The sequence below is a fragment of the Bos indicus x Bos taurus genome, chromosome 28 (assembly GCF_003369695.1).
Source record: "Bos indicus x Bos taurus breed Angus x Brahman F1 hybrid chromosome 28, Bos_hybrid_MaternalHap_v2.0, whole genome shotgun sequence".
Taxonomy (NCBI): domain Eukaryota; kingdom Metazoa; phylum Chordata; class Mammalia; order Artiodactyla; family Bovidae; genus Bos; species Bos indicus x Bos taurus.
In genome coordinates, this window is record NC_040103.1 from 29554262 (window position 1) to 29581748 (window position 27487).

Genomic DNA, 27487 nt, shown 5'->3' on the forward strand with positions numbered 1-27487 from the left:
GTAACACTTGTACATCTCTCTTATTCTGCTTGTCCTGTCTACAAGTCTCAATTAACAGAGGCAGCTAAATGCTGCAGTTATAGCTAAATGCTCCAAACTCAAGTTTGCCCCTCCATTTCACTACCTCTAAGAAAACATTCACTTTGCCATAGCTGGCTATTTACTAGCAAAGCAAATATTAATCCTAACTGAAAAGATATGTAGAACTCACATCAAAATGATGTAATAGTGGTATTTTAATTATTTTCCGTCAAAAGTATGTGGGTACCAAACAGTCATTCAAAAAACATGTCTGTGCACCTGTTACATAAAACTATTTGACAGCGTGCCAAACTGGGCTTTCAACTTAAAAAAAAAAAAAAAAAAACCCAGAAATCTAAGAATTAACCCTTCTCATCGCAGCATTCCAAGGACTTCTGCAGTATTCTCTGTCATGGTAAGCTTCTAATACACTAAGAGGCTGACTTTGGAATATAAATTAGTCAGCAAAACATCAAATTCACTACTGGTTACCTTTGAGAGATGGCAAGGGATTTGTGATCAAGAAGGGAAAACCCAGGGGCCTTCAACTTATTTAGTAATATTTAATTTGCTGGATAGTAGACACAAGGATACTTACTGTATTATTCTTTTTAAATATCTTAAGTCATAAATAATAAAATATTTTAAAACAGAGAAATTCTGAGCATCAAAAGACATAGTCAGAAGAGTGAAAGGCAACCCACACAATGGACAAAGTATCTGCAAATCATTTATCTGATATGGAGCTAATATCTAGAATATATAAAGAACTCCTTAAAACTTAACAACAATCAATTTAAAAGGGTACAAAGGACTCAAGTAGACATTGCTCTAAAGAAGATATACAAATGGCCAATAAGCACATGAAAAGATGCTCAAAATCATGGGTCTTTAGGAAAATGCAAAGCACAAAAAAAATGAAAATCGAAAACACTCATTAGGATGGCTACGATCAAAAAAAAAAAAAACTAGAATATTACAGTTGTTATTGAGGACATGAAGAGATGGGAACTGCCAGTGGGAATGTACAGTGGTGCAGCCACTGTAGACAATGGTGTGGCAATTTCTCAAAAAAAATTAAAAATGGAACTATCATACAATCCAGCAATTCCACTTCTGGGTATCCAAAAGAATCAAGAGAAGTGGCCAAGAGGATGAAAGACCTTGAACTCACCTCCTCCAATGGGTATGCCAAAATCACAATTATTTATAGAGGAAATACTGATGAGAAAAACTGGAAGACCAGCAGAAAGGATTTCTTCTACAGCTAAAGATATAAAGAAGAAAAGATGGGTAGGAGGGGTGGTGATATGGTATAGTCAAGACTCACATCCCCAGGAAGGCAATTACAATTGCCTAAATGGGAAGACAATTACAATTACCATGGTTCTCCTCAAAGAATGAGGAGTCCACGCCTCATATCCAGGCTCCTAGCCCTGGTTCCAGAGAAGGCAATGGCAAACCACTCCAGTACTCTTGTCTGGAAAATCCCATGGGTGGAGGAGCCTGGTAGGCTGAAGTCCATGGGGTCGCTAAGAGTTGGACACAACTGAGCGACTTCACTTTCAGTTTTCACTTTCATGCATTGGAGAAAGAAATGGCAACCCACTCCAGTGTTCTTGCCTGGAGAATCCCAGGGACGGGGGAGCCTCGTGGGCTGCGGTCTATGGGGTCGCACAGAGTCGGACACGACTGAAGTGACATAGCAGTAGCAGCAGCAGCCCTGGTTCCTGCACCAGGACAACAAGCCCACAACATTTGGCTTTGAAAGCCAGTGGGACTTACATCTGGGAGAGACAGCAGGCTGTGGGAGCCCTTTACGTGTGGGATCCCACCTTAAAGGGCACACACAAAATCTCACACACTCTGGGACTCAGAGCAGAAGCAGTAATTTAAAAAGAGCCTGGGTCAAAACCCACTGATGGTCTTGGAGAGTCTCCTGGAGAGGCAGGAGGTAACTGGAGCTCATTCTAGGGACAAAGACACTGGCAAAAGCTCTTTTGGGGCACTTGTCCTAACATGTGGACACTGATGCTGACAAATGCCAATATGGAATCCTGCCTTTAGCTTATTAATCCTAGAACCCAGCCCCACCTACCAGCCTATCCGCACCAGTACTGGGACACCTTAGGTCAAGCAGCTAGCCAAGCAGGGACATAGCCCCAACCACCAGCAGGCTAGCCAGAGACTCTGGGACACAGCCTCACCCACCAACGGGCAGGCACCAGCCCAGGAATCCAATACCAGTAGGCTGACACCAGCTTCAAGATACCCAGGACCCCACAGACAGTCATATCAGAAACCTGCCCCCACCCATCAGTAGGCTGGCACTAGGCCCACGACCCCTGGGGCCCTGACCCTACCCACTAGCAGGCCAACAATAGATCCAGGACTCCCTGCTATGCAACCACCCACCCTGGAATATAGCTCTGCCCATCCGTGTGCCAATACTAGCCCCAGGACCCCTGGAGCCCCACAGCCAGCCCCCTCATAACCCGTCCCTATCCACCAGCAGCTGATAGCCTCTGCACAAGTCAGGGCCTGGCAACCAACTAGACAGGTGGCCAGTGACACCTACCAGACCACTCACAGTAATCTAGCCTACCACAACAGAAGGATCCACATACATAGCTCTGGTGACCAGAGGTAAGTACACTACTGTCATAGGACGTCTCCTAAAAAAGACCACTTCTCTAAGATCAGGAAAGAAACCAATCTACCAAATACATGAAAATAAAAACAGCAAATCAGGCAAAATGAGGTGACAGAAGAATATGCTCCAAATGAAGGAACAAGATTAAATCTCCAAAAGAACTAAGTGAGTGGAGATAAGCAATCTATTCAATAAAGAGTTCATGATAATGATCATAAAGATGTTCAAGGAACTCAGGAGAAGACTGGATGAAGAGAGTCAGAAGTTAGAGGTTTTTAACACAGAGTTGGAGAATATAAAAAAGAACCAAACAGAGTTGAAAAATACAGTAAATGAAATGAAAAATACACTAGAAGGCAGCAACAGTAGATTAGATGATACAGAGGTACGGAGCAGCAAGCTGGAAGACAGCGTCGTGAAAATCACTAAAGCTAAAAAGAAAAAAGAAAAGAAATGAAGACAGCTTGAAAGACCTCTCAGACAATATCAAGCACACTAACATTCACATTGTAGGGGTCCCAGAAGGAAAAGTGGGAAAAAAGAGACAGAGAACATATTTCAAGATATAATACAGGAAAACTTACCTAACCTGGAAAAGAAAACAAACATTCAGGCCCAGGAAACAGAGAGATCCCAAAAGGATCAATCCAAAGAGGATGACAAGTAAACACACTGTAATTAAAACGGCAAAAACTAAAGAAGAGAGAATATTAAAAATAAGCAACAGATGAACTCCCATAAGGCTGTTCAGTAGAATTCTGAAGGCCAGAGGGAGTGGCACAATATATTTAAAATGATGAAATAGAAAAACCTATAACCAAGAATACTTAACCTCCCAAGGCTTTCATTCAGATTTGATAGAGAAATATGAAGTTTTACTGACAAGCAAAGGCTAGCTAAGAGTTCAGCACCACCAAACCAGCTTTCGGAGAAGGCAGTGGCACCCCACTCCAGTACTCTTGCCTGGAAAATCCCATGGACGGAGGAGCCTGGTGGGCTGCAGTCCATGGGGTCGCTAAGAGTCGGACATGACTGAGCGACTTCACTTTCACTTTAAACTTTCATGCATTGGAGAAGGAAATGGCACCCCACTCCAGTGTTCTTGCCTGGAGAATCCCAGGGACGGGGGAGCCTGGTGGGCTGCCGTCTATGGGGTCGCACAGAGTCGGACACGACTGAAGCGACTTAGCAGCAGCAGCAAACCAGCTTTACAGAAACATTTAGCATGGTTAAGAACCCACCTTCCAATGCAGGGGATGTGGGTTCAATCCCTAGTCAGAGAACCAAGATTCCACATGCTGCAAGGCAATTAAACCTGCACGCCACAACTCCTGAGCCCCTGCACCGCAACTAGAGAGAAGCTCACATGACGCAACTGGAGAAGCCCGCTCTGCAACCTAGAGCCCACACGCCACACTGAAGATCCCATGTACCAAACAAAGACCCAGTGCAGTCATATAAATAAATGTTTCTTAAAGAAATGTTTAGGTAACTTCTCTGAGTAAAAAGAAAATCCACAACTAGAAATACAAAAACTACAAAAGGGGCTTCCCTGGTGGCTCAGTGGTAAAGAATCTGCTGGCCAACACAGGAAAAATGGGTTCGATCCCTGATTTAGGGATCCCACAACTAATGAAGCCCACATGCCCTAGAGCCCGCGCTCTGTGACAAGAGAAGCCATCACAATAAGAAGCTTGTACACTGCAACTAGAGAGTAATCCCCGCTAGATGCAACTAGAGAAAAGCCCATGCAGCAATGAAGACCTAGCACAGTCAAAAATAAATAAATAAAATTTTAAAAAAGAAAATTACAAAAGGCAAAATCTCATTGGTAAATGTAATAAACCAACCATACATAAAGCTAGTAGGAAAGTTAAAAGACAAAAATAATCTATATCCACAGTAAGTAGTTAAGGTATACACAAAGATGTAATAGAATATGATTTCAAAATCAGCAAACATGGGTTGGGGGGAGAGTAAAAATGCAGGGTTGTTAAAATGCATTTGAACTTAAAAGATCTGCAGCTTAAAATAATCACATACACACACACACACACACACACACACACACCCCACGTGGTTGTTGTTTAGAAGCTAAGTCATCTCCAACTTTTTTGTAATCCCATGAACTGTAGCTCCCCAGGCTCCTCTGTCCATAATACTTCCCAGGCAGGAATACTGGAGTGGGTTGCCATTTCCTTCTCCTGGGATCTTCTTGACCCAGGGATCAAATCCATGTCTTCTACACTGGCAGGTGGATTCTTAACCACTGAGCCACCAGGGAAGCCCATATAGACATATAACTATGTAAAAACTTTCATGGTTACCATAAACCAAAAATCTATAATAAACAAACACACCATAATAAAGAGAAAGGAATTCAAACAGAACAGATAGCCATCAAATTAAAATGTAAAAGATCAAAAGAAGGATGATTTCATTTATATTTGGAATCTAAAAAACAAAACAAATGAATAAACAAAACATAATTATAGATACAGAGAACAAATAAGTGATTTCCAGAGGGAAGGGGAGCTGGGGGAGGAAAGAGATAGGTAAGGGAGATCAAGAGGTACAAACTTTCAGCTGTAAAATAAATGAATCTCTGGTATGAAATGTACAATCTGGGGAATATATTCAATAATTAAGAAATATCTTTGTATGGTGATATATCGTAAGCAGACTCAGCATGGTGATCATTTGAAATATATAGAAATATTAAATCACTATGATGGGTAACTGGAACTAACATAGTGTTGTAGGTCAACTGTACTTCAAAACAAACAAACTCATAGAAAAAGAGGTCAACTTTGTGGTTACCAAGGCAGGAAGGGGAAGGAGGGAGAACTGGATGAAAGTAATCAAAAGGTACAAATTCATAGCTATAAGATAATTAAGTACTAGTGATGTAATGTACAACATCAAGGTTATGGTTTTTCCAGTGGTCATGTATGGATGTGAGAGTTGGACTGTAAAGAAAGCTGAGCGCCAAATAATTGATGCTTTTGAACTGTGGTGTTGGAGAAGACTCTAGAGAGTCCCTTGGACTGCAAGGAGATCCAATCAGTCCATTCTGAAGGAGATCAGTCCTGGGATTTCTTTGAAAGGAATGATGCTAAAGCTGAAACTCCAGTACTTTGGCCACCTCATGCGAAGAGTTGATTCATTGGAAAAGACTCTGATGCTGGGAGGGATTGGGGGCAGGAGGAGAAGGGGACGACAGAGGATGAGATGGCTGGATGGCATCACTAACTCGATGGACGTGAGTCTGAGTGAACTCCGGGAGTTGGTGATGGACAGGGAGGCCTGGTGTGCTGCGATTCACGGGGTCGCAAAGAGTCGGACACGACTGAGCGACTGAACTCAGAACTATATGTTATGTATGAAAGTTGTAAGATAGCAAATCTTGAGAGTTCTCATCTCAAGGAAAAATTTTTTCTATTTCTTTAATTTTGTGTCTATATGAGGTGATGAAAGTGAAAGTGTTAGTCACTCAGTTGTGTTTGACTCTTTGTGACCCCATGGACTGCAGCCCTCCAGGCTCCTCTGTCCATGGGATTTTCCAGGCAAGAATACTGGAGTAATTGCCGTTTCCTTCTCCAAGAGATCTTCCTGACCCAGGGATCAAACCTGGGTTTCCTGCATTGCAGGCTGATTCTTTACCATGTGAGCCACCAGGAAACCAAACATGAGATAATGGGTGTTCACTAAACTTACTGTGATAATCATTTCATGATGTATGTAAATCAAATCATTATGCCGTGCACCTTAAACTTACACAGTGCTATGCATCAATTATATCTCAATAAAACCGAAGGAAAAAAGAAACGAAAGCAAGGTCTCAAAGAGACTACTGTATGCCCATATTCACAGCAGCATTATTCACAACAGCCAGAAGATGGAAGCAACCCAAGTGAACCAATAAGCAAAATGTGAAATATACAGACAGCGGAATATTATTCAGCCTTGTAAAGGAACAAAATTCTGATACATGCTACAATACATATGAACCTTATGCTAGGTGAAATAAGCTATGCACAAAAGGACGAATACTCTATAATTTATTTATGTTAGGTACCTAAAGAGGCAAATTTAGAAACAAAAAGTAGAATTGTGGTTGCCAAGCACCGTGGGAAGGGAAGAATGGGGAGGAGTTGTTTAATGGGTATTGAGTTTCAGTTTTGCAAGATAAGAAGAGTTTTGGAGATTGGTTACACAACAATGTGCCTATGTTTAGAACTACTGTCACTCATAAAATGTAAGGTGATAAATTCTTCTTTGTATATTTTACCACAAATAAAAACAGAGAGAACTAATCAAAATAGATCTTAACCCACTAAATATATTGAATTCAAACAGTCTGCTGCTTTTCTCTTCTTTCAGAAATTAATTCAAGCTTTATTGGTGATCTCTGTGGGAAAAAACTGACGTGCCATAGACAATAAACAAATTCATTGCTCTCATCAATTTCATACAACTGAAGAACCTAATATATTGGGGGGCAGCTAATGTACACGTGAAGAAGTACAAAGTGTAGACACACCTCATTTAATTGAGCTTCACTTTTTTTAACAGTAGTTTATTTCTTTATTTATTTTGGCTGTGCTGCTCTTCACTCTTCTCTAGTCTCAGTGAGCAAGGCCTACTCTCTAGTTGTGGCACGCAGGCTTGTCATGACAGTGGCATCTCCTGTTGCAGAGCGTGGGCTGCAGGGCACGCAGGTTTCAGGAGCTGCCGCACATGGGTTCATTAGTTACAGTTCCAGGCTCTAGAATACAGGCTCAATAGTTGCGGCCCAGGGGCTTCGTGGCATGTGGGATCTTCCCAGATTAGGGATCAAACCCATGTCTCCCGCACTGGCAGGTGAATTCATTACCACTGAGACACCAGGGAAGTCCAGAGAAGGCAATGGCACCCCACTCCAGTACTCTTGCCTGGAAAATCCCATGGACGGAAGAGCCTGGTAGGCTGCAGTCCATGGGGTCGCGAAGAGTCGGACACGACTAGCGACTTCACTTTCACTTTTCACTTTCATACACTGGAGAAGGAAATGGCAACCCACTCCACTATTCTTGCTTGGAGAATCCCAGGGACGGCAGAGCCTGGTGGGTTGCCGTCTATGGGGTCACACAGAGTCGGACACGATTGAAGTGACTTAGCAACAACACCACCAGGGAAGTCCCCATTTTTTCATTATTATACTTGTTATGGCAGTCTCTGATCAGCAATCTCTGCTGTTAATGTTATTTTGGGGCATCACAAATCATGCCCATGTAACACAACAAATTTCATAAACGTTGCTCTGTTCTGACCAATCCACCAACCAGCTGTTCCCCCTTCTCCCTCTTCTAGAGCTTCCCTATTCCCTGAGACACAACAATATAGAAATTAAAAACCCTACACTGGCCTCTAAGTGTTCAAATGAAAGGAAGAGTCACATGTCTCTCACTTTAAATCAAAAGCTAGAAGCGATTAAGCTTAGTGAGGAAGGAACGTCAAGAGCCAAGACAAGCTGAAAGCTATGTCTTATTCAGGAAACAGTTGGCCAAGTTGTTAATGCAAAGGAAAAGTTCTTGAAGGAAATTAAAAGTGCTACTCCAGTGACACATGAATGATAAGAAAGTGAAACAGCCGTACTGCTGATATGGAGAAAGTGTTTGTGGTCTGGGTAGAAGATCAAACCAGCCACAACATTCTCTTAAACCAAAACTTATGCCAGAGCAAGGCCCTAAACGCTACTCAATTCTGTGAAGGCCGAGAGAAGTAAGGGAGCTGTAGAAGAAAAGTTTGAAGCTAACAGAGGTTGGTTCACGAGGTTTAAGGAAAGAAGTCATCTCCGTAACACAGAAACCCAAGGTGAAATAGCAAGTGCTGATGTAGAAGGTACAGCAAGTTATTCAGAAGATATGGCTAAGACAATTAATAAAGGTGGGTACACTAAACAACAGATTTTCAATGTAGACAAAATAGCCTACTATTAGAAGAAAATGACATTTAGGACTTTCATAGCTGGAGAGAAGTCAAAGTCCAGCTTCAAAGCTTCAAAACACAGCCTGACTCTCTTGTTAGGGGCTAATCCTGTTATCAAACCAAATTCAACCTGTCTAACAGACAGCAAAGTCAATCTAATGACACCAAGCTGTGGTGAAGGAAAGTACAGCACTTGTTACATGGCACCAAGCAAGAACAGGTAACTCAAGCTCAAAAGACCAAAACTCCCTGATGGCTTTCAGGCAAGGGTTTTTAAAGGCAACATTAGAATTGAGGATTGCAGAGTGCGTGATCAGCTTATGGACTTCTTTCCAATTGGTCGATGATGAGGTAACAGGATGACATTTTAGAAATTTTAATCATCAACCTTCTGGTTCCAATCAGTCTAGGGTCTGTGAAAAATTCTTAAAAAGATGGGACTACCAGACAACCTTATCTGCTTCCTGAGAAATCTGTATGCAGGTCAGGAAGCAACAGTTAGTACTGGACATGGAACAACAGACTGGTTCCAAATTGGGAAAGGAGGATGTGAAGGCTTTATATTGTCACCTGCTTATTTAACTGATGTGCAGAGTACACTGTGCAAAATACCGGACAGGAGGAAGCACAAGCTGAAATCAAGATTGCCGGGAGAAATACCAATAACCTCAGATACGCAGATGACACCACTGTTATGGCAGAAAGCAAAGAAGAACTAAAGAGCCTATTGATGAAAGTGAAAGAGGAGTGAAAAAGCTGGCTTAAAACTCTCAACATTCAAAAAAACTAAGATCATGGCATCCGGTCTCATCACTTCATGGCAAATAGATGGGGAAACAGTGGAAACAGTGACAGACTTTATTTTCTTGGGCTCCAAAATCACCGCAGATGGTGACTGCAGCCATAAAATCAAAAGCTACTTCCTCTCTGGAAGAAAAGCTATGACCAACCTAGACAGCATATTAAAAAGCAGAGACGTTACTTTGCCAACAGAGGTCCGTCTAGTCAAAGCTATGGTTTTTCCAGTAGTCATGTACAGATATAAGAGTTGGACTATAAAGAAAGCTGAGGGACAAAGAATTGATGCTTTTGAACTGTGGTGTTGGAGAAGACTCTTGAGAGTCCCTTGAACTGCAAGGAGATCAAATCAGTCAATCCTGAAGGAAATCAGTCCTGAATATTCATTGGAAGGACTGATGCTGAAGCTGAAACTCCAATACTTTGACCACCTGATGTGAAGAACTGACTCATTGGGAAAGACCCTGATACTAGGAAAGATTGAGGGCGGGAGAAGAAGGGGACAACAGAGGATGAGATGGTTGAATGGCATCACCGACTAGATGGGCATCAGTTTGAGCAAGGTCTGGGAACTGGTGATGGACAGGTAAGCCTGGTGTGCTGCAGTCCATGGGGTTGCAAAGAGTCAGACATGACTGAGCAACAGAACTGAACTGAATCTAAGGTCTAGTGCTTATGGTTAGTATACAGTCACCATTCTACATCTGGGTGGGGATTTTAGTTTCTGCAGAGCATCTCAAAGATATGTGTCATATTGTTACGTATATCCCTTCAGGAGGAACTAAGAGTCCTGTGATTCTGTTTTATCACTGAACTATGGTTTAAGCTATCATTACTTTTTTTGCTTGATTGCTTTTCCTTTGTTTCTGCATTTCCTCATTTCTCTAATTAATAACTACTTGAGTCTGCTCTGTGGAATTCTGCCTCCTAGGGAAGGCCTAGGAGACTAAAACATTTTCTACAAACAAGAAACAGGGGTTATGGAAGCGCTTTTGTACTTGGTAAGGCCCGACTTTAAGTCAAAACCAACAATCATTTACTGTTTCAAAAACCTTAGGGCCCTTATGAATTATGCTAAGTCTACTCTGTCTGTATTCTATAAATGGAACAACAAATGGACATAAACGGTAGGGACCTAACAGAAAGAGAAGATATTCAGAAGAATACAAAGAAGAATTATACAAAAAAGATCTTAATGGCCAGAATAAACACAATGGTGTGATCACTTACCAGGATGTCAGGAACCAGACATCCTGGAGTGCGAAGTCAAGTGGACCTTAAGAAGCATCACAACAAACAAAGCTAGTAGAGGCGATGGAATTTCAGCTATTTCAAATCCTAACAGATGATGCTGTTAAAGTGCTACACTCAATATGTCAGCAAATTTGGAAAACTCAACAGTGGCCACAGGACTGGAGAAGGTCAATTTTCATTCCAATCCCAAAGAAGGGCAATGCCAAAGAATGTTCAAACTACCACACAATTGCACTCATTTCACATGCTAACAAGATAATGCTCAACATCCTTCAAGCTAGGCTTCAACAGTATGTGAGCTAAGAACTTCCAGATGTATAAGCTGGAAGTGAAAAAGGCAGAGGAACCAGAGATCAAATTGTCAACATTTGTTGGAACACAGAAAATGAGTTCCAGAAAAACATCCACTTCTGCTTCTCTGACTACACTAAAGCCTTTGACTGTGTGGATCACAACAAACTGTGGAAAATACTTAGAGATAGGAATACCAGACCACCTTAGCTGTCTCCCGAGAAAACTGTATGCAGGTCAAGAAGCAACACTTAGAACTGGACATGGAACAACACACTGGTTCAAACTTGAGAAAGGAGTACATCAAGGCTGTATATTGTCACCCTGTTTATTTAACTTATAGCAGAGTACATCATGCAAAATGCCAGGCTGAATGAAGCACAAGCTGGAATCAAGATTGCCAGGAGAAATATCAATAACCTCGGATATGCAGATGACACCACCCTTATGGCAGAAAACAAAGAGGAACCAAAGAGCCTCTTGATGAGGGTGAAATAGGAGAGCAAAAAAGCTGGCTTAAAACTCAACATTCAAAAAACTAAGATCATGACATCTAGCCCCATCACTTCATGGCAAATAGATGGGGAAACAATGGAAATAGTGACAGATTTTATTTCCTTGGGCTTCAACAAAATCACTGTGGATGGTGACAGCAGCCATGAAATTAAAAGATGCTTGCTCCTTGGAAGAAAAGCTAAGACAAACCTAGATAGCATATTGAAAAGCAGAGACGTTACTTTGCCATCAAAGGTCCATATAGTCAAAGCCATGGTTTTCCAGTACTCACATACGGATGTGAGAGCCAGATCATAAAGAAGGCTGAGTGCCGAAGAATTGATGTTTTCAAACTGTGGTGTTTGCGAAGACTCTTGAGAGTCCCTTGGACAGCAAGGAAATCAAACCAGTCAATCTTAAAGGAAATCAACCCTGAATATTCACTGGAAGGACTGATTCTGAAGCTGAAGCTCTAATACTTTGGCCACCTGATGCGAAGAGCTGACTCATTGGAAAAGACCCTAATTGGGAAAGATTGAAGGCAGGAGGAGAAGGGAATGAGAGAGGATGAGATGGGATCGTATCACCAACTCAATGGACATGAGTTTGAGCAAACTCCAGAAGATGGTAAAGGACAGGGAAGCCTGACGTGTTGCAATCCATGGAGTCGCAAAGAGCTGGACACAACTGAGCAACTGAACAACAGTACTCTGTCTGTGCTCTGTAAATGGAACAACAGAGCCTGGATGACAGCATATCCGTTTACATGGTTTACTGAATATTTTAAGTCCTGTGTTGAGACCTATAACTCAGAAAAAAAGATTCTTTGCAAAATGTTGCTGTTCATTGACAATGTACCTGGTCACCTAAGAGTTCTGATGGAGATATACCAAATTAATGTTTTCATGCTTGCTAACACAACATCCATTCTGTAGCTCATGGATCAAGGAGAAATTTTGACTTTCAGGTCTTATAAAAACAGGAGGGAAGGAAATAACCTCTAAAAGAATGACACAGCCCTTGAGGATAAGACACAAACTGGTCAGAACCAGCTAGGTCCAAGATGCAGAAGATTTGATTTTCATGAATCTTGAGCCTCATTATATGCTCACTGCAATATTAATACATTAGCATCTAAATGACACACCTACAGTATCACTGGTGTCATGACACTTTGGAGGCTAACCATAAAAGGTCTAAAAGTGAGCAGTGGCCCGATTCCTGGAAATCTCTGCCCCTTCCCCAAAACCCTCCCACTCCTTAAAACTAACCACACACTCTATCTGTGGAGAGTGTTTCTCCTAAGGCCCTTCTCATCTCACCTTTTGAGATGGATTGTAGTCTGTCTATGGACTGTGTATCTAGATAAATCCACTTCCTATCTATCACTCTGTCCCTCACTGAGACATAGAGAACCTGAGCTTTATTAAGTTCTGAGACCAGGCGTGTGATCTCAATTAAAAGACAGTGGGATCAGGTCTCAATCTGGGTGGGCAGTTTCATTATTATTTAAGAAACACATTTTGTAAAGCCATAGCTGCCATGCTGCTTGTATTGCTGGTTAAGTGATAGAATTTCTGTCATGTGGGAAGCCCAGGTTTGACTCAGAATATACTGCACATCCCTTTAGGGTTTCTCCGATGGCTCGGCAGTAAAGAATCCACCTGCAGTGCAAGAGATACCGGAGATGCAGGTTCAGTCTCTGGGTCGGGAAGATCCCCTGGAGGAAGAAATAACAACCCACTCCAGTATTCTTGCCTAAGAAATCCCATGGACAGAGAAGCCTGGCAAGCTACAATCCAAAGGGTCACAAAGAGTCAAACACAACTGAGCACGCATACACACAGCTGCTATAGACAGTAATTCCTCTAATTGATCTGGACAAAGTCAAGTGAAAACCTTCTGGAAAGCACACTCTTCATTCTAAAAGCCATTAAGAATATTTGTGAGGAATTCTTTGGTGGTCCAGTGGTTAGGACTCTCATTGCCAGGGGCCTGGGTTCAATCCCTGGTTGGGGAACTAAAATCCCACAAGCCATGAGGACTGATCAAAAAAATAATAATAATAATAATAATATTTGTGATTCATGGGAACAGGTCAAATATCAGGAGTTTGGAAGAGGTTTATTCCAACCTTCATGGATGACTTTGAGGGGTTCATGATAAAACTTGAACAGATAAGGAGTTACTTCTACAGATGAGCAAAGAATGTGGTTTTTTGAGATGGAATCTACTCCTAGTGAACATGCTTGAAGACTGCTGAAATGACAACAAAAGATTTAGAATACTGCATAAACTTAGTTCATAAAACAGTGGCAGGTTTGGAGAGGACTGACTCCAATTTTGAAAGAAATTCTACTGTGGGTAAAAGGCTATCAAAACAGCATTGCATAGTACAGAGAAGTCATTTGTAAAAGGAATAGTCACTTGATGTGGCAAAGTTCATTGTTCTCTTATTTTAAGAAGCCATCACTACCACCCTAAGCTTTAGCAACCATCACCTCGATGGCCTGATGGCTCAGTCTGCAGCAGACCCTCCAACAGCAGAAAGATTACAATTTGCTGAAGGCTCAGATGTTGGTTAGCATTTTTTAGCAATAAAGTATTTTTTAACTAAGATATATATATATTTGGGGGCGTTTCTTGGTGGTCCAGGGTTAGGACTTTCACTGCCATGGTCCTGATTGAATCCCTGGTCAGGGAACTAAGATCCCACAAGCCTGAGAGTACAGTTAAATGAAGTGTATTTTTTAGATATAACGCTATTTCATACTTAGGCGACTACAGTATACTGTGTATGTTTACAGTATATTATATAGTAAACTATATTTACTCTTATATCCAGTGGCATACAAAAACTCAGTTGACCCGCTTTATTGCAGTATTCTTTTTATTGTGGTGCTCTGGAACCAAACTGCCTGGAAATATCATTACTAAGATTTCCTGAAAAAAATGAAGATTTAACCTAAAGGTATGCAGTCCCCAAAACTAAGATGAGAGCTTAAAAAAGAAATAATTATTATTCTTCACATTTAATACAAAGTTTGAAATCTGCATTAAATTGTATTAGCCCAATTCCTGAGGTTTATTTAGAAAGGGTGGAGATAAGGAAACTATAATTAAAAAACTAAGAAATAATCCTTCAGAGGAAGTATGTGCTTCATAGGGTTATTGTAAAGAATAAATGAATCATTGCATGTAAAGTTTGAGCAGAGTGGCTGGTACATGGTATTGCTCAACAGAAGTTATTGTTGGAGAAAACCTTCTCCATTTTCTCATGTCCCCATTTTTCCCTCTTAAGCCAACATCATCAAAATTAGTTTGACTGTATTTAACACAAACATGTACAAAACTTAAAACATGGGTTTGGGTGGACTTCAGGAGTTGGTGATGGACAGGGAGGCCTGGCGTGCTGTGGTTCACGGGGTTGCAAAGAGTCGGACACGACTGAGCAACTGAACTGAACTGAACTGACGCAGTTCACAAAGTGATTTTTACAATCACTGTAACTTAATACTTACAACAGTTCAATGAAGAAACAAAGGAAAACTAAAATTTGAGTGCCTATTACATGACAGCTACTATACTGAGAATTAACTTGTAGTATTTCACTTAATTTGTTCAGGTAGGTTATTATTATCCTAATTTCACAGATAAGAGAATTAAGGTTCAGAAATATTTAGTAGTTTGACCAACTTCACACAGCAGCATTAAATTGAAGGGCTGAGATTTGAATTCTGTCTAGCTCCAAAGTTCATATTCATATGACTAAAAACTATTTTCAGCCCTATAAGAGTTTCTCATTCTCTTATTCAATTATTCTTTCATTCACTCCTTCACTCAATCAAACAATTCAACAGTGCCAGCACACTGCTGTAAGCTACCAATATAAAAATTAATAAAACAGCATCTGCTCTCATAGCCTAGAGGGTGTGTATGTCTGAAGGAGGGATGGATGAACACAAATCAACCAGAATACAATTAAGTAAGAATTCAATAATAGTAATATAAGCCAAATGCTACTGAAATATGGAGGTTAAATACTAGCTTAGGGGAATAAGAAAAAGCACCATAGAAGACACAGTTTCACCTGAAATTTTTAAAATATGTGATTACAACTTGATAAAGAGCATCTACACAAAAGCCTGCAGCTAACATCACACTTAAAGGTGAAATAATACTTTCCCCTTAAGGTTAAGAAATATACAACGAGGCTGTATATTGTCACCCTGCTTATTCAACATATATGCAGAGTATAGCATGGGAAATGCTGGGCTGGATGAATCACAAGCTGGAATCAAGATTACCAGGAGAAATATCAACAACCTCAGATATGCACATGATACCACCCTAATGGAAAAAATGAAGAGGAACTAAAGAGACTCTTGGTGACAATGAAAGAGGAAAGTAAAAAAGCTGGCTTTAAACTCAACATTCAAAAAGAACTAAGATCATGGCATTCAGTCCCATCACTTCATGGCAAGTAGAAGGAGAAAAAGTAGAAACAGTGACAGATTTTATTTTCTTGGATTCCCAAATCACTGTAGACAGTGACTATAGCCGTGAAATTAAAAGATGCTTGCTCCTTGGAAAGGAAAGCTATGACAAACCTAGGCAGTGTATTAAAAAGCAGAGACATCACTTTGCCAATAAAGGTCCATATAGTCAAAGCTATGGTTTTCCCAGTAGTCATGTAAAAGATGTGAGAGTTGGCTGAGTGCTGAAAAAATGATGCTTTTGAACTATGGTGCTAGGGAAGACTCTTGAGAGTTCCTTGGACTGCAAGGAGATCAAACCAGTCAATCCTGAAGGAAATCAACTCTGAGTATTCTTTGGAAGGACTGATACTGAAGATGAAACTCCAATATATTGACCATCTGATATGAAGAGCAGACTCATTGGAAAAGACCCTGATGCTGGGAAAGACTGAAGGCAAAAGAAGGGGGCAGCAGAGGACGAAAAGATTAAATAGCATCACCAACTCAATGGACATGAATTTGAGCAAACTCCAGGAGACAGCAAAGGGCAGGGAAGCCTGGAATACTGCAGTCTATGGGATCGCAAAGAGTCAGACATAACTTAGTGATTGAACAACAACAAACAGGAACAAAGCAAGGAGGTCTGCTGTCGTTATATTTAATATCAGCAGTTCTAGGCACTGTAATTAGCAAGAAAGAGGAATAAAACACACACAGATTGCAAAGGGAGAAATAAAACTCTATTTGTAAATGACATAATGTCTATATAGACAATCCCAAGGAATATACAAAAACACTCCTAGAAGTAATAATAAGGTCACGGGATATAAGATCAACACACAAAAATCAATAGATTTCTATATACAGTTGACCCTTGAACAATACAGGGGTTAGGGAAGCAGACACCCTGAGCAGTGGAAAATCCCTACATAACTTTACAGTCACCCGCCAGTATCCATGGCTCCATACCCCGCCATTCAACCAAAGGAAGAGTATGTAGTATTACAGTATGTATTTTTCTCTAAAAATCCATATATAAGTGGACCTGTATCATTCAAACCTGTGTTGTTTAAGGGTCAATTGTACTAACAAAAGATGTGCAGAAATCAAAATTAAAAACATATTACCATTTACAATCACTCTAAAAATTAAATACTTAAGTATATACACTTACCAAAAACATGTACAGGGTCTGTATGCTGAAAGTTAAAAAATGCTGAAAGAAAGAGATCAAAGAAGACATAAATAAATAGGCTTGTTCATTGACCGGAAGACTCAACATGATAAAACTGTCAATTCTCCCCAGATTAATATATAAGTTTAATGCAATTCCTATCAAAATCCTAGTAAGGCTTTTTTAAGACTTAAACAAATTTATTCTAAAATTTACATGGAAAGGTACAGACTCTAAAACTGCTGAAACAATCTTGATAAAGAATAATAAGTGGAAGGAATTATTCTATCCAATATCAAGCTTATTACAAAGCTCTAGTCATCAAAAGAGTTTGATACTGATACATAGATTAATGGAACAGAATGCTACTGCTAAGTAACTTCAGTCGTGTCCGACTCTGTGCGACCCCATAGACAGCAGCCCACCAGGCTCCCCCATCCCTGGGATTCTCCAGGCAAGAACACTGGAGTGGATTGCCATTTCCTTCTCCAATGCATGAAAGTGAAAAGTGAAAGTGAAGTTGCTCAGTCGTGTCCGACCCTCAGAGATCCCACGGACTGCAGCCTTCAAGGCTCCTCCGTCCATGGGATTTTCCAGGCAAGAGTACTGGAGTAGGGTCCCATTGCCTTCTCCAAATGGAACAGAATAGAGAACCCCAAATTAAGGACCTACATAAATATTCTTAGGGCTTCCCAGGTGGCTCAGTGGTAAAAGAATCCACTTGCCAATGAAGGAGACAGTTTGATTTTTGACAAAAATGAAAAAACAATTTAAAGGAAAAAGGAAAACCTTTTCAACAAATAGTGCTGGAGCAACTAAAATTCCATTGCAAAGAAATTAATTAAACTTAAACTTCATACCTAATATAAATATTAAATCAAAATTATCAAGAACTTAAATGTAAAATATAAAACTCTTAGAAAAAAATATAGACGAAAATCTTTGTGATCTAGAGTCAGGCAAAGAGTTCTTAGACTTGACACCAAAACCTTGATTCATAAAGGAAAAATCGATAAATTGGACCTCATCAAAATTAAAAACTTTTGTACAATAAAAGCTGAGGGGAAAGAATGAAAAGAAAAGCTATAGACTGGGAGAAATTATTTGCAAACCACATATTCAACAAAGAACTAGTACTCTGAATATACAAAGATCTATCAAAACTCAACAGTAAAAAATCAAACTATACAATTAGAAAATAAGTACAAGACAAAAGATCCCTCACCAAAAAGGGTATACAGTTGGCAAATAAACATGTGAAAAGATGTTTAACATGTTTAAAGATGTTTAACAGCCACTAGGGAAATGTAAATCAAAACCACAAAGCCAAGACTCATGGGACACTGGAGGCTCCCAGGTGCAAAATTTAAGGAGGCCCTCACTCTCAAGTAGGGTTGCACTTACACAACCCTAAGAGTGAGTACCTCCTTAAATTTTGCACTTGCACAACCCTTAGTATTCTTATTTTGTGAGCTAAGCACTTCATTTGCCTCATTCATAATAGCCAAAAAGCAGAAACAATCCAAATGGATAAAAAAGAATATGCTTTATTCATATAAGGGAATACAGAATATTTTTGGTGATAAAAAGAATGAAATACTAATACATGCCACAACATGGTTGAACCTTGAAAATACTATGCTGAATGAGAGAAGTCAGTCACAAAAGACTATATATTGATAGTTTATGATTCCATTTATATGAAATGTACAGAATAGGTAAATCTACAGAGATAGAAGTAAATTAGTAGCTCCTAAAGGGGAGGAAAGGTTGAGAAGGAGAATGACTGCCTATGGATATAGTTTCTTTGGGGGGGTGATAAAAATGTAATAAAATTGATTGAAGTGACAGTTGCACAACTATGAACATACAGTAACTTTTGAATTGTACACTTTAAATGAGCCAATTGTATGACATGTGAGTTATATCTTAATAAAATTTGTTTTTAAAGCAGATGTTTAACAACTGTCTATTGAAATAAAGCATAAAAAGGATGAAAGTCATTGTGAAATAAGAACTCCAAATTTAATTTTTTTAAAAGCAGTTGTTGATTCTTTTCATGAGTTGTTAAGAGGAAGCACAGGAAAAACAACTCTAAATCAGACTTCTATACTTTGCCCAATTAAAATCATAATCAGAGTTTGGTTCATAAAGACTTCCTACTCAAAAAAAAAAAAAAAAAAAGACTTCCTACTCAAAATAACTTGCTAGAGGGCAATTTGTGACTTAAACAGTGGTCTTGACTTATAAACCATATTCATGTATGTGTCTGCTATAAACCGTCAATTTAAAAAAGATAAACAACTTATAAATATACTATATGGCACTGTCTCCAAAACAAAAATAAATAGAATTTGGATAGCCTTTTCTATAGATGTATTCTCTAAGGGGAAAGGCTGAAAACTGAACCTCAAACTGAATTCTGCTTTCCCACTAATTCTCATTAAACATAAAAAAAAAAGTGTTCATATTTTTAATACTGATAAACCAACTTAAACACTTTAGTGAAGGTATGATCAAATAGGTGAACGACTCAGCATTAACTTGGACATTAGAATTTATTCAGTATTATTTCTTCTGGGAATAATACTGTTTTACTAGCAGCTAAATACTTAAGTACTTGATATGATTTTCCTAACTCCATACCCAGCCGTTCTGCCTCTTTCCAATGCTCAGCAATGTATGTCTGGAAAATCCCTTTACTTAATACCCACAATTCCCAGAACATTTTCCTCTGCTTCTGCCCTCTCTCACCTTTTATTTGATGCCTTCACTTGCAGGTACACCCAAACTTTAACAGAACAGGGAATTATCTGCAGCTATCAGTAATGGACGGAGAAGGCAATGGCACCCCACTCCAGTACTCTTGCCTGGAAAATCCCATGGATGGAAGAGCCTGGTAGGCTTCAGTCCATGGGGTCGCTAAGAGTCGGACAGGACTGAGAGACTTCACTTTCACCTTTCACTTTCATGCAATGGAGAAGGAAATGGCAACCCACTCCGGTGTTCTTGCCTGGAGAATCCCAGGGATGGCGGAGCCTGGCGGGCTGCCGTCTATGGGGTCGCAGAGTCGGACACGACTGATGCGACTTAGCAGCAGCAGCAGCAGCAGTAATGGAAAAGTTCTAGAATGGGATGGTAAGCTATACGTGAGCAGCAATTCCTAGGTTTTTCTCTACCTTCTGTACTTGGCCATTTTGACAGTCTTTAAGGCAGATACTCTTATTCAGATACCTATTCCTCTCAAGTGGTGCCCAACAGAACTTTCTGCACTAATGGAAACGTTCAGTATCTTCACTGTGTAATACAGTAGACACATGTGACTACTGTGTACTTGAAATGTGGCTGGTACAACTGAAGGACTGAATTTTTACTTTAATTTTAAAAGCCACATGTGGCTAGTGGTCTGCATACTGAACAGCACAGCTAGCTGAGATTCCTGCAGAGAAGACAGCTAGTGCCGTAATGCTAAACCCCTTAGCTGGTGTCCAGACACCCAATCAGGATCCTGCTAGTCCTGTCTCCTGGAAGATGTTCCCTGCATCCCCCAACTTGATGAGATGACCCTACATAATGAATAAATAAATCATCTCGAACCACAGTATGAGTATCTGCCTAATTTTCTATAGCTCCTACCACCTCAACTCCTGCTGCTTTGAGCTTGGAGTTACCACCTTCCTTCAGATACTGCACATTTGATCACTGTTTCTCAGACTTTAAGGTATTTATGAATCACCTTGGGATTTGGTTAAGATGTAGGTTCTAATGTGGCATTTCTAACATGCTTCAAAGTGCTTCTATATGGTTTTAACCCTAGGTTCTTGGTTCTCCTACCCCCTGATTTGAATGATGTTACTGATGGGTCAGCAGCAAACATTAATTCAGATTTCCTAAATATAACAGTACGCTTTTCAGTCATCAAATATTTGTACCATGTAATACAGCTGCACAAAAATATCAATTCTGAGCAGTTGATGTTATTTGATGTGACATACGTTTTTTTGAGCACACTCTTTTACAGAGGTGGCTACGACAATGAGCTAAAGATCACAATTCTAATAACTGAACAACTGGTAAGGGAACCAAGGTTTGCTTGATTCCAAAGCTCACATTCTTTCTGCTATGCCAACCTTCTCCTCAATGCTTAACTCAGGAATGTCCACATGTCGGGATTTCCCTTCAGAAGAGAGTTGTGGAGGAACATTGCTCCTGAAAAGTTATTGCTTCTCCCCAGGCATAATAATAATCAGAAAAACCAGCTTCTTCCATATGTATGATTAAATATCAGACACCACTAATATTTATACATTCTATTGTAGATTTTCAACCCGACCAATTTTATTTAGCTATCCTCTTCCCAGCTTTTTTGTTTTGGCCGAGTGGCATGTGGGATCTTAGTTCCTGACCAGGGATTAAAACCATGCCTCCTGCTGTGGAAATGCAGAGTCTTAACCACTGGACTGCTAGAGAAGTCCCAAGAGCCTTCTTAAGAAAGTCCTCAAAGTCCAGAGGCCATTATGAAAAAGATGTGACTTGTATTTTTTGTGTAAAATACAAAAAATTTAGTATATCAATAGGCACAATAGATAATGCAACACTGTAGAAAATATGCATAATAGATACTAAAATACGTATCTGTATCTATATACATATAAAGAGTTCTTAGTTCTTGTTAATCAACAGGTAAAAGAAAACAATCCAATTAAAAAATACATAAAGAACAGAATAAGCAATTTAAAAAGACAGAAATAAACAGCCCATCAAACAAAAAGATGCTCAAACTAAAAAGTAATCTGAAAACTACAAACTAAAATGTAAAAATCCGCCTGTTACATTAGTAAAAATGTACAAGACTGATATTCAGTGTCAGAGGCACTTTCATAAACTGCTGGTGGAATAAAGAATGGCACACAGGCTGTCTGAAAGGCAAACTGGCTGTATATTTCAAAACTAAAAACATGTAAATCTTTTAAACAACATTTCTAGGCACCTATTCTAGAGGTATTATAGAACAGTTGCACAAGAGACAAGAATATGGGATGTTCATTTCAGTGTTTCCAATCACTGCAAAAATCTGAGACAACTTAAATGTCCATAGATAAAGAAACAGTTAAATAGATTATATACATTCAAACGGAAATACAATCAGCTGTTAAAAAGTACGCACTGACAGGATGAGATTTCAAAAGCATATTGCTAACTTTAAAAAAAGCTGCAGAAAAAACATCATTCCACTGACTTTAAAAAGATATATATAGACATAGAAATTATAAATAGAAATTGCATATAATGTGTAGAAAAAGAACTGGAAAATTCACCAAACAGGATAGTTCTGGAAGTGGAACCTTTGCTTCTTAGCCTCCATATAAAGTTATTATTATTTTTAAAGAATGTACTCTTTTTTCTCTTTCTTCAAATCAAGTATATAGTTTAAACATCTGTAAGATTTTTAAATGTTTTAAAAAAGACAAACAAGGTCAACAAAAAATGTTTAATTTGCAGTTTTCAGATCACAGGAGTCTACGCATCTTTTTTTTTAATTGAAGGAGTTATTTTACAATGGTGTGTTAATTTCAGCAAAGTGACTCAAATATAGGTTGATAGGGAAGCATATATCAGACTGTTTTTCGGAGTCTTTTCCATTATAGGTTTTATTCCAAGATTTTGAATATAGTTTCCTGTGCTATACAGTAGGTCCTTGTTTTATTTATTTCATATATAGTAGCGTGTCTGTTGGAGAAGGCAATGGCACCCCACTCCAGTACTCTTGCCTGGAAAATCCCATGGACGGAGGAGCCTGGTAGGCTACAGTCCATGGGGTCGCTAAGAGACACGACTGAGCGACTTCCCTTTCACTTTTCACTTTCACGCATTGGAGAAGGAAATGGCAACCCACTCCAGTGTTCTTGCCTGGAGAATCCCAGGGATGGGGGAGGCTGGTGGGCTGCTGTCTCTGGGGTCGCACAGAGTCGGACACAACTGAAGCCGACTTGGCGGCGGCGGCAGCAGCAGCAGCAGCAGCAGCAGCAGCAGCAGCAGCAGCGTGTCTGTTAATTCCAAACTCCCTCCACTCTGCCTTCTCCCTTTGTTAGTTTTCTATGTCTGAGAGTCTGTTTTTTATTTCTTTATTGGATATTTCTATTTCTCTCTGTGAAACTGCTTATTCTACTCTTTGCCTAATTTGTCATTCAGTCACTAAGTCGTGTCCGACTCTGCAACCCCACGGACTGCAACACACCAGGCTTTCTTGTCCTTCACTATCTCCTGGAGTTTGCCTAATAAAAAAAATAAATAAATACAGGAAAATGTTCAACCTCACAGGTAATCAAAGAGACTGAAATCTAAAGTGAGATATCACTTTTCACCTACTATGAGAGTAAATCGTTTCTGGTTTGTTCAATGTCTATTTACTATTGCTAATATAAATGCTGAGAAAGAAATACTTTTTTCCAGTGGATAAAACCTTTCCAGAGGGTGTGTGTAGAAAAAGTCTCAGGCTTTCCTGTGGTGGGTGGAGTTAAAGAAAAGCTTTTAGATCATCATCCTCCTAACACATCATCAAATGCTTTCAGTTTTCAACCCTTCTGGAGAAGTTCCCTTCTTACCCCTCAAGGCTCTTTCTCATCTCATTGTCTTGCTCTAAACCTTTCTTGGAAAAATGTCTCAATGCCTCAAAAATAACTCACATAAAAACATAGGCACACAGCCCACTTAGTTAAAAGGTGTTAGAAAACATGAGAATCTCATTCACACCCACGTGCTATTCCAGCTAAAATCTATATAGAGGGACTGATGCAGAAAGTCAACTCAATGGGAAAAAAAAAAAACCACTGACTCACCTTCAAATCTGCATGTATTTCTTAAAAACACCTAGGACACTGCAGCTGTGTGACTCTAGGCAAGTCATTTAAAAGTTCTCAGTTTCCTCAATATAAAAGGGAGACATAAAATTTGAATTTCAACCAGGAAATCAGAATTTGGACTTTGGAATATAGTTTTAAAAATCTGAAAGCAAATATTTGTGCGTGTGTGTGTGTGTGTGTGTGTGCATGCGCGCAAAGTCGCTTCAGCCATGTCCGACTCTTGATGACCATTTGGACTGTAGCCCGCCATGCTCCTCTGTCCACGGGATTCTCCAGGCAAGGATACTGGAATGGGTTGCCATGAGCTCCTCTGGGGATCTTCCCAACCCAGGGATCAAACCCACATCTCTTATATTGGCATTGGCAGGCGGGTTCTGTAACACTAGCAAAACCTGAAAGCAAATACACCAAAAAAAAAAAAAAAAAAGCCCCGAACTGCAGCAGTCTACAAAAATGTTTGCCTAAATCCCTCAGTCTGCTGTAATAACAGTTGCCCTATATATGAATATAGATAACCATTTCCACTGTCAAAATCATCAGTTTCTGGAAGCTTACAGATGTTAACAATTGCTTATTATAACTATTTCCCCAAGCAAAGCTCCCTATACAATTATACACAACATGAATATGGTAATTTACTCAATTCTCTGTACAATACAAACCTCATATTTAGCATCATGCTAATATTCAAATTAGTTCCCCCATAGTGTAAATATTTGAGGGAGCAAAATCTATGAATAAAGAGAGACTGAATTTTAGTCTTCTGGCCAATTCCATGTTCAATGTCTGGCCCCCTATCCCCATTCCAAGGTTCCTTTACTGCAAGAAGAAAGGAATCCTGCTTAGGTTTTCAGTTGCATAGATTTCCAACTCCAGTCCCTAATCTCCCATTTACTAGCTCCGTGATATTAGACAACTGCCTTAATGTTTTAAGCTTCAATTTTCTTATCTTTAAAATTGAAGTATTAGTATCAGCTGAGTATTGTTAAGATAAAATGAGAAAATTGAGGTGGGAAGAGGGGTGGAAAATAAATAAATGAAATGAGATAATGTGCCTAGGACATTAATAATCACTCAATGAATGATAGCATTTATGCTTCTTATTACTATTATTGACTTAAGAATGTTCAGTGATGTTTAAGAATACTTTTAAAAGACTATTAAATTATGAACTGACCCCTTAATTTTTTCAAGCTTCCATTCTAATTTTATCTCTTCTGAAAAACATGTTTTATTAATGCATCATAATTTAGAATTTGCTTAATATTTTGTAATTTTTTAAATAGTTTTTTCCATTTTATTCTTGTCAACTATTGTTGACAAGTACTCCCTAGGGCCAGAATTTTGTTTCATAAGCCTGTGTTCACAAATGTATTGTGTTTACTACATTGTAATGATTTGCTACTCTATTTTGCTCTCTGAGCAATTTCAAGGCAAAGAGCAAGGCTTACTTGTATTTGTACCCAGAAGGCTTAGTTATCAAACACAGAGAGGTCTCAATGAATGTTTGTCAAAAGGATAAATGAATGAATTTATCTTTTCCCCCAACCCCTGCAATGCCTTGCACAGTACTCTACACATAATAGGAACTCAGTAAAGCTTAATGGATTCATGGAGAAGTCTTTTGGACTCAACCACATAAAGCTTTATCTTGCCTCAGAAAATCATTTCAACTTTAAAGATTAGCTACTAACATTACAAATTAAAGTTTTAATCTAACATATATCAAATAAATAGGTTCAATGACTAACCACAACAAGGCTAGCTCTAGAAGGATTAAAATCCATTATTCTAATTAATGAATTTGTGAACTCAACATGGAAAAATCCAGTTACATAATCAAAAGAGAGGTTATGCTTTTGCAAATTTAAACGTACCAAAAATAGTGAGAAAAAATTATCAGAAAGCTTGCATCTATAGATAGAAATGAACAAATTCTTTTTCATGCCTGAATTGAAACCACTGTTTTCATTAGAAATAAGAAAACTGGTCCAAACCTGTCTCTAGAAAACACTCCTTGAGACTCAGTGTAAATGCTTTGCCCTCGCAGTGATTTTAACTCCTAGAAGCCTTTTATTTCCAGACTGACGGATATTCAAAACTCTGTCTCCTAAAATAAAAATTCGTTCATTTCTTAAAAGGCAAAGAACCTGAACAGACACAAGGTTTTATATTCAAGTAACTAAAACTATCCTTAGTGCTCAGCCTGGTGCTTCTGCAACAGAAACATTTTCTTAGTTTTAAAATCATATTCATGGAAGGTTTAAAAGTCGTACTACACATTCTTCACTGTATGATCTAAACTGAGTTTACACCGCATATATAATCTCATAAGTACACCGTAAAGAAATTCTACACTTGAATGAATCTGGAAAGAAACGTGAGCTTTGCACACACCCCCTTCTTCCAACTCAATACGCACATCTTAGTTTTTTTTCCTCAAGAATTTCTCTCTCCCGCCCCCATCCCACACGTTATTTCAGAGCAGCAATCATTCATAACCCCACTCATAGTCTCTCCACCGAAAGAACCTTTCCAACTAATACTATTTCACCCAAACCCTCCATTCACATCTCAGAGTCCGTGGGGGATTTCTTTGGAAGGGGCGGGGGGCGGTGAAGTTCCGGCACGCCACCATTCCCGCCAAGCCCTTTAGAAGGAACCAGGTCTTAGCGCGCAGTCCCGGACTAGTGTTAGGCGGACCCCAGTAAACTGCGAAGGTCTGACACCGCACCCGCCGCTCCACCCCCCCACCCCACCCCCGCCGCCTCTCCGCCAGGGCAAAGCAAACCGGGCCCAATCTCTGGGCTCCCATTCAACATACCCTCCTCCTCGCTGTACCCCATTTCTTCCCACTTATTCCTCGGTGTAGCCCGGTCTCTTTTTTCAATTCTGACTCCCCATAACCATCTTGCTCCCAACACACACACCCTTCTATACTCCTGCCCCTGCCCCTTGAACCCTTCTACACCCGGGTCCCTCCCCCTTGGACCTCGCGGCAGCTCCAGCCCTTCCCGCGTGCCCTGGTGCAGACCGGCGCCCTGTCCTTATAACCACTGGACCTGGGTCCCACCCAACACGTCACACGAGGGCCCATTTCTCCCGCGACCCGACCTTGCCCCACCCCCTCCCTAAGCGCTACCCCCCCCAGCACCCTGTTACCTCCGGCCCCGCCCCCCTGAGGGTGTCGCACTCACCGCTTCTGCCGCCGCATCCTTAACCGCCGCGGCTGCTATAGCTACAGGGAGCCAAGGCAACCAGCTCTCGCGACAGTTTCCACAGCTACGGCGAGAACAGCCGGGAAGAGCCTCTCGCAAGAAAGTAAATGAGTCAGGCTCGAGACGGCTAAGTATATCTCGCGATAGTGTTGTGTAAAATGGCGGCTGTAAGGCGCTTCGGGGGTGGCCCGGAAAGGTTTGGAGGTAGGCGAGGGCGGGAAAGGATCTTGAGCTGGCGGGAGAGTCGGAAAACTATTGTAGGTAGGACGCAG

The 27487-nt window shown here is 40.1% G+C and overlaps 1 protein-coding gene across 9 annotated transcripts in view; it reads right to left on the reverse strand.

The window, feature by feature from the left end:
- The window catches only part of USP54 (ubiquitin specific peptidase 54), a 130906-nt gene extending 103419 nt beyond the window's left edge, over positions 1-27487 (reverse strand). For 3 of the 9 annotated variants that reach the window (XM_027530457.1, XM_027530458.1, XM_027530456.1), the window contains exons 1-2: positions 27195-27481; positions 17135-17176 (exon numbers count right to left, since the gene is read on the reverse strand). The gene's annotated coding sequence lies outside the window, so the exon portion shown is untranslated. Of the gene's footprint in view, positions 1-17134; positions 17177-25874; positions 25892-25994; positions 26089-26821; positions 26976-27194 lie in introns of those variants that run through there. The other 6 variants (XM_027530448.1, XM_027530449.1, XM_027530451.1 and 3 more) reach the window with 6 other exon arrangements.